The sequence below is a fragment of the Littorina saxatilis genome, linkage group LG7 (genome assembly GCF_037325665.1).
Source record: "Littorina saxatilis isolate snail1 linkage group LG7, US_GU_Lsax_2.0, whole genome shotgun sequence".
Lineage (NCBI taxonomy): Eukaryota > Metazoa > Mollusca > Gastropoda > Littorinimorpha > Littorinidae > Littorina > Littorina saxatilis.
Genome location: NC_090251.1, coordinates 38,205,973 through 38,213,293, shown reverse-complemented (window position 1 = coordinate 38,213,293; position 7,321 = coordinate 38,205,973). Strand labels below are relative to the sequence as shown.

Sequence of the window (7,321 nt, the reverse complement as noted above, 5' to 3'; positions counted from 1 at the left end):
TTTTTTCCCCAAAAAACATATTTTTAAGTTATTTTGCCAAAAAACAAAGACTTTTTTTCTTCCCCCAAATGCCCAAAAAAAGTCTAGTGTCGCGCGAAAAAATAGGGTCGGTCGGGATACCGTAAACAGACTTTTTTTTGTTTTGGCCTTATACAAAACGGCAGCCTTTTTCTGCATAGTGAAACCTTTTGATGTCAATATTAGGTTAAAGTGTTCAAACTGCATTGTAAATTTGTATTCTCGCACTCGCAGTGTGACAAACGGATTTGCACATAGTGTATATTGGAGTTATGTGACGCAGGTGTACAAAGTTTCATGGGCCACGAACTTTGAGTAGACACCGCACGGTGAGATGTCGTTGACGCAATGCAGTGGGATGTGACCAATCAGAGAGGAGTATTGACTGAGGTCACGTTTGTAGATAGATTAGACAGCAGAGCTTTGCAGACTATCGACAGGAGAAGAAGTGTCTCCTGATTGTAAAGTTTCTCACCGGGCGCTGGAGGTCGTTTGGGGACTCGTGCCGCGGTATTGAATCGGTAGATTCAGCTGCTGTGTTTACAGGTATTTATTGAATTGATATTTTGCTCGGAGATATTATTTTGCTCGGAAATATTGACTTGAGAAATGACCGGGAGAGTCATGTGTGAATTAGCTGAAAAGTGTGCGTTGATGTCAGCCATTGTTGAAAAGGGAATGTTTACATGTTTTTCGGAAATGAAGTCGCTTATGAGTTAGCGGGTGTATATACTGTAACCGCATAAGTTAGTTGACGGTAGTGATAAAGAATGTCATAAAAGTTTATTCAAGTATGGAGACTTATGGTAGTTTAAACTTGTGTATTTTAGCATCCCGGGCCGAGTGGGTCGCGGAAGTATCCCGGGCCGAGAGGGGTCGCGGAAGGGGAACGAGACGGGAGGTTCTACCCTCACGCTCCAGCCGTGAGCTGTGGGAACGCAGAAGGGGAGACAGCGTGAAGCGCTGCAAAACGGGAACCCCGTCCCATTCCACCACACGAGACAGTTGTGTGGGTGGGGTGAAGCAGTGCGTGCCACTGTATATTGTGAGTACGACTGAGAGCAATTAACCAGCGTGATAGCTGTACAGAGATACGTTTCCCGAGTGAATAACCATGAGACATCGAGCGTCGTGGTTTTTGTCATCTGTGTGTAACAGAAGTGAATATTGACAGAAGTATTGCTTGAGGCAATGACTTCGTGTGTATTGAGACAGACAGGTTCTCACGGAACAAAGCTTAAAGTGTTATACGTGTGTGCACGTGAATTGTAGACTGCATGACAAAGTAACATGTATGTAATTTTGTGCAGTTAGACTCTGTGTGTTAACAGAAATAGAACTTCCATGTTGAGCGGGAGTGATCTGTAGAATGGATGAAGAATAATATGTTTATGTTGTGTTATTGAACATTCTAATAGAGGTACAGAGGCAAAGGGCCGTAACTGTGTTCGTGTTTTTGTGCCTGGTTGGAATGTGTGTGTGTGTGTGTGTGAAGGCTAGATAGTAAACAGAGAGTAGCACGCACAATTTCTGATAGGAGTAGATATACATACATACAGACATACACACGTAAATTCCAGCCGTAACATTTGGTGACCCCGATAACTCTGTGTTAGCTAAAATTTGTAGTTGTTTCCCTGCATTAATAAATTTAATTTTGTCCCCTGTATTGGGTTTTCATAACTTTTTGGCAGTAGGTCACGCAGAGATTTTTCAGATTGAATAGTTGTGTCGTTCATGTCTTGTTTTGTATTGTTACCGTCTCCAGTTTTACGGTAGTGCTTACTGTACAGTTCTAAGCACTGAGGGATTAGCTTCATTTTTCTACCTGTGGGGTCTTTCATTTCTCTTTCCTTGCTCTTTTCTGTGCTTTCAATTTTGTAAAATATTTGGTAAATTTTTTTTTCTTTCTGCTTTGGAATAGGGATCTATCTGTTGTTTATTGCCCTTTGCCTTTGTAAAGTTGTTTAACTTTGATTAATTTTGTTCTTTTTGACTTTGAAATTTTCTAATTTGATTTTGAATTTTTTTTTGTTTTTGTTAGGGTGATTGATTAGGTTTGTTGATTTTGTAGGTTTGTTGTAAATAATTAAGGTAATTAGTTGTGATATTTTGATATAGACTTTAATTAGTTTTAGTTTATTTTTGATTTGTTATTTGCTATGGTAGTAGATTAGGTACTTTAAATTTTTTTTGCCTTAATTTAGTCTGCTGTTTGGAGTGATTGTGTCACTTTAATATTTTTTTTTGTGGAATTTGTTTTATTTGCCTCCAACTACATTTTTTGTGTCTTGTTGATTTAAATTAGGTTAATTTTATTAGTAGTTGTATAATATAGTTGTTTTAAACTACTATTTAAAACTTTGATTTTTTTTTTAGTTTAATATGGGTTGTTTTACTTCATAAATTTTTTGTTGGAACTTTGTTTTTATTTTGCTTCCAACTGCGTTTCCTTTAGTTGGACTTTATTTAGTTTGGCTTTGATTTTCTGATTTAGTACTTAGCTTGTTGATTAGTCTTAAGTATTTACTTGTGTTTGCATCTTTGAACTTTGAATTTTTTCCTACTATTTGTGGTTTGGGGTTGTTGTTTTGTTTGTACATGTATATATGTTTTGAACCAAGATTCGTTTTTGACTTCATTAACTGAGTATCTGACTTTGATTAAAACTGTTGGATATTTTTGCGTGAGATTTACGCCAAAACGTGTTTGGATATAGTCTTGTGTTGACTATTGTATCTGGTCAAAGATTATTTGTGGTACTTGACAGATTTCAAGTAGATTACTTGAACTTGCACTATTATTTGAAACTTTTTCAAAACTTTTCTCTAAACTTGGACATATTTTGGTGTGATTTTGAAAGTTCAAAACTTACACAATGGAGAGCGAAGATGATTATGATGCGTTGTTTGAAAAGTTTGTAAAACAGGCAGAGACTTTGGGTCTGGCTGCAGAGAAACGTGAGAAATACGTGAAAGAGAGTTTTGATCGTTTGGAGAGAAAACGAGAAAAAGATGAAAGGCAAAAAGAATCAGATAGACAAATGCAAATAGAAAAGGAAGAAAGACAAATGCAAAAAGAAAGGGAAGATGCACAAATGGAAGAAAGTCGAAGGCAAAAAGAATTGGAACGGGAAGAAAGAGAAAAAGATAGAGAACACCAGTTGAAACAAAGAGAACTTGAGATTAGGCAGGCTGAAATTAGTGCTGGGTCGCGTACACCGCAAAATGGTCGGGATTCTCACGCTAATGTTGGTGCTCGCCCTGTTTACCCCAGGCTCCTTGCATTCAGGGAACAGCACGATGATATAGACTCTTACTTGTTCAGATTTGAAACTCATGCAAAATCTCTGGGATGGGAAGAGACAAGGTGGATCACGTACTTGTCTGCTCTCTTAGAGGGCAATGCATTAAACCTATACCATAGCCTTGCTGCTGCTGGTGAACTAACATACCAATGTTTGAAAGAAAACTTGCTGAAGAAATTTCAGTGCACGTCTGAAACATTTAGACAAAAGCTCCGAAATATCCGTCCAAGTGAAAAGGAACCGTTCCAAACTTTTGGGATTGAGTTACGACGATTGTTTGATCGTTGGGTTGCGCTATCTGACATAACCACAGATGTTGAAGGTCTAGTGAACTTGATCCTGGGAGAACAATTCCTTGAAAGCGTATCAGCTGACTTAGCAACTTTCATTCGAGAACGAGGTCTAGTTACTTTGGATGAAATGGTCAAAGCTGCCGAAAGCTATCGCTTAGCGAGACCTGGGAAAAACTTGTCACGAAAGTCTGGACCAACCATTTTTTCTGCAGCTTCTTGTAGTCACGAAGAGTACGCTGCAGCTGCTTTTTCACAAAGCAATAATCGTAGAGGTGGTCCGCGGTCACGGAGGTTTGGTTCTAGTTTTGCTGGTCGTGGACAAGGTAGCTGGAGCTATGGCAGAGGTACGTCTGATGCACAGGCACAGTCACAAGGTGATACATACTATCCTCGTGGAGATAGACGCAGTCGTAATGGTGGTCGTAGAGGCGGTTCATTCCGACAGAGTGGAGATGATTGTTGGTCGTGTGGAAAAAAAGGTCATTGGCGTCGACATTGTCCTTTGCGGACAGATCATGGCTTTGGTGGCCAAGACCAGAAGGTGCATGAAGTGTCGGGAAATTCAGCTGTGGCGAAAGTCGTTTCACCAATTACGCAGGAAGTTGGGTGTTTGAAGTTAGAACATGGTAGTGTCAACGGGAGTGAGTGTACAGTACTCCGTGACACGGGTTCTACGATTTCTGGAGTGCGTAGAGGATTGGTGTCAAAAGACCAGATGGTCAGTAGAAAGGTCACCTGTAAGACATTTGGTGGAGAGGTCCTTACTTATCCTCAGGCGAAAGTTAAAGTTGAGACACCTTATGTGTCGGGAGAAATGGTTTGTTGCGTCCTGAATGATCCTGTCGCTGATTTGATAATAGGCAACATTCCGGGGATTTCAGGGAGTGCAGACTGTTTTCCTGATATTGATGGGGTTACAGCTAGTACAAATCGTGCGCAGGAAAAGAGAAGAAACCCTCCTGATAGACCCTTGGTTCTGACTCCAGATCAGAAGGTTACGTGTTCGAATCAGGACTTGGCAGTTGTACGAGAACAACTCATTCAGTTGCAAGCAGATATGAACAGATTGAAGTCCAGGTTAATTGAGACTACTGCTGCTGTAAGCCATGGTGGCAATCGCAGAAAGAGGTCAAGAAAATGGTTTTCATGATATTTTGACTACTTGTCGGTTTAGCATCAGAAACATGAGTCGTAGTACTATGTTGAAAGAGTCGTGGACTCAGGATAAGTAAACTGATGATGCTAAAGAAAGACTTTGTATGGTCGAGTTAAAAGAAAAACTCAGTGGAATCTTCCTAGAGAAGGAAGAAGTACTTTATCAGACATAAAGTAGTGTTGTTACACATATGGGATCAGTAGATCAGAAAGTTTGTTTCTTATGTCAGCTACGACAATTTTGATCCGTAGTGGAATGCGATATTGAAATTGTATTGCAGTGAAGTAGTTACCCTCATTTACCTGTTATCCTAAAGAAAAAATAACCTCGGTCGGTCATTTTTTTTCTGGGAGGAGGGGGTAATGTGACAAACGGATTTGCACATAGTGTATATTGGAGTTATGTGACGCAGGTGTACAAAGTTTCATGGGCCACGAACTTTGAGTAGACACCGCACGGTGAGATGTCGTTGACGCAATGCGGTATAGTCACGAGTGGGATGTGACCAATCAGAGAGGAGTATTGACTGAGGTCACGTTTGTAGATAGATTAGACAGCAGAGCTTTGCAGACTATCGACAGGAGAAGAAGTGTCTCCTGATTGTAAAGTTTCTCACCGGGCGCTGGAGGTCGTTTGGGGACTCGTGCCGCGGTATTGAATCGGTAGATTCAGCTGCTGTGTTTACAGGTATTTATTGAATTGATATTTTGCTCGGAGATATTATTTTGCTCGGAAATATTGACTTGAGAAATGACCGGGAGAGTCATGTGTGAATTAGCTGAAAAGTGTGCGTTGATGTCAGCCATTGTTGAAAAGGGAATGTTTACATGTTTTTCGGAAATGAAGTCGCTTATGAGTTAGCGGGTGTATATACTGTAACCGCATAAGTTAGTTGACGGTAGTGATAAAGAATGTCATAAAAGTTTATTCAAGTATGGAGACTTATGGTAGTTTAAACTTGTGTATTTTAGCATCCCGGGCCGAGTGGGTCGCGGAAGTATCCCGGGCCGAGAGGGGTCGCGGAAGTTTGGGGAACAGACGGGAGGTTCTACCCTCACGCTCCAGCCGTGAGCTGTGGGAATACAGGAGGGGAGACGGCGTGAAGCGCTGCGAAACGGGAACCCCGTCCCATTTCACCACACGAGACAGTTGTGTGGGTGGGGTGAAGCAGTGCGTGCCACTGTATATTGTGAGTACGACTGAGAGCAATTAACCAGCGTGATAGCTGTACAGAGATACATTTCCCGAGTGAATAACCATGAGACGTCGAGCGTCGTGGGTTTTGTCATCTGTGTGTAACAGAAGTGAATATTGACAGAAGTATTGCTTGAGACAATGACTTCGTGTGTAGTGAGACAGACGGGCTCTCACGGAACAAAGCTTAAAGTGTTATACGTATGTGCACGGGAATTGTAGACTGCATGACAAAATAACATGTATGTAATTTTGTGCAGTTAGATTTCTGTGTGTTAACAGAAATAGAACTTTCATGTGGAGTGAAAGTGATCTGTAGAATGGATGTATAATAATATGTTTATGTTGTGTTATTGAACATTCTAATAGAGGTGCAGGGGCAAAGGGCTATACTGTGTTCTTGTCTTTGTGCCTGGTTGGAGTGTTGTGTGTGTGTGTGTGTGAAGGCTAGATAGTAAACAGAGAGTAGCACGCACAATTTCTGATAGGAGTAGATATACATACATACAGACATACACACCGAAATTCCAGCCGTAACAGTGTATAAATATTGAGTATTCCAACAGTTGATTTATTGTTTTGCCCTGACCTCATCCCAATGAAACTGTGAACTACGATTCCCTGTACTTTGAAGTCGACGACAGTCTATCATCGCAAAACATATTGCTACCCACACAACGTCTACTCGTCAAATATTTCTGACAATGACGATTTAAACTGCGTTCTCATGTCCTTGGCTTTTACGTCTGGTCTGAAGGAAGTCCCCATTGTCATTCGTGAACAAAAACACTCACATTCACTCATATAAGTGTGGATTTGTATCCTGTACTACTTTCTTACTAAATACAGGAAGAGCGTTTAATGCTTATAAATTCTTGTGATCCGGCAGACCCAAAAGAACCGCAAGGCATGATACACATCTGTCTGGGTTGATTAAGTCTTCAGCCCACCAGACTGAAAGGGAAGTTATTAAACGCATAGTTGCATGAAAACAACCTACACAGTGTTCGTAGAACGGTCGCACCTGCCCTGGCGACCGTCTCAACAAAACAACCTACACAGTGTTCGTAGAACGGTCGCACCTGCCCTGGCGACCGTCTCTACAACACAACCTACACAGTGTTCGTAGAACGGTCGCACCTGCCCTGGCGACCGTCTCAACAAAACAACCTACACAGTGTTCGTAGAACGGTCGCACCTGCCCTGGCGACCGTCTCTACAACACAACCTACACAGTGTTCGTAGAACGGTCGCACCTGCCCTGGCGACCGTCTCTACAAAACGACCACATACCTGTAACGACCACCCAAAAGGATCTTTGACGATTATGTTTAATACAATGACCCTTTCCAT

General features: G+C 41.3%; 2 long non-coding RNA genes across 2 annotated transcripts; both read left to right on the top strand.

Moving 5' to 3' along the window:
- The first annotated feature begins 258 nt into the window (after window positions 1-258).
- Window positions 259-1,455, top strand: LOC138971403 (uncharacterized). Its single transcript, XR_011457242.1, has 2 exons — window positions 259-564; window positions 849-1,455. It is a non-coding gene; the product is annotated as an uncharacterized lncRNA (long non-coding RNA).
- A 1,970-nt stretch (window positions 1,456-3,425) lies between these two features.
- LOC138971402 (uncharacterized) lies at window positions 3,426-6,356 on the top strand. The gene is made up of 2 exons (XR_011457241.1): window positions 3,426-5,461; window positions 5,746-6,356. It is a non-coding gene; the product is annotated as an uncharacterized lncRNA (long non-coding RNA).
- Window positions 6,357-7,321: the final 965 nt, after the last annotated feature.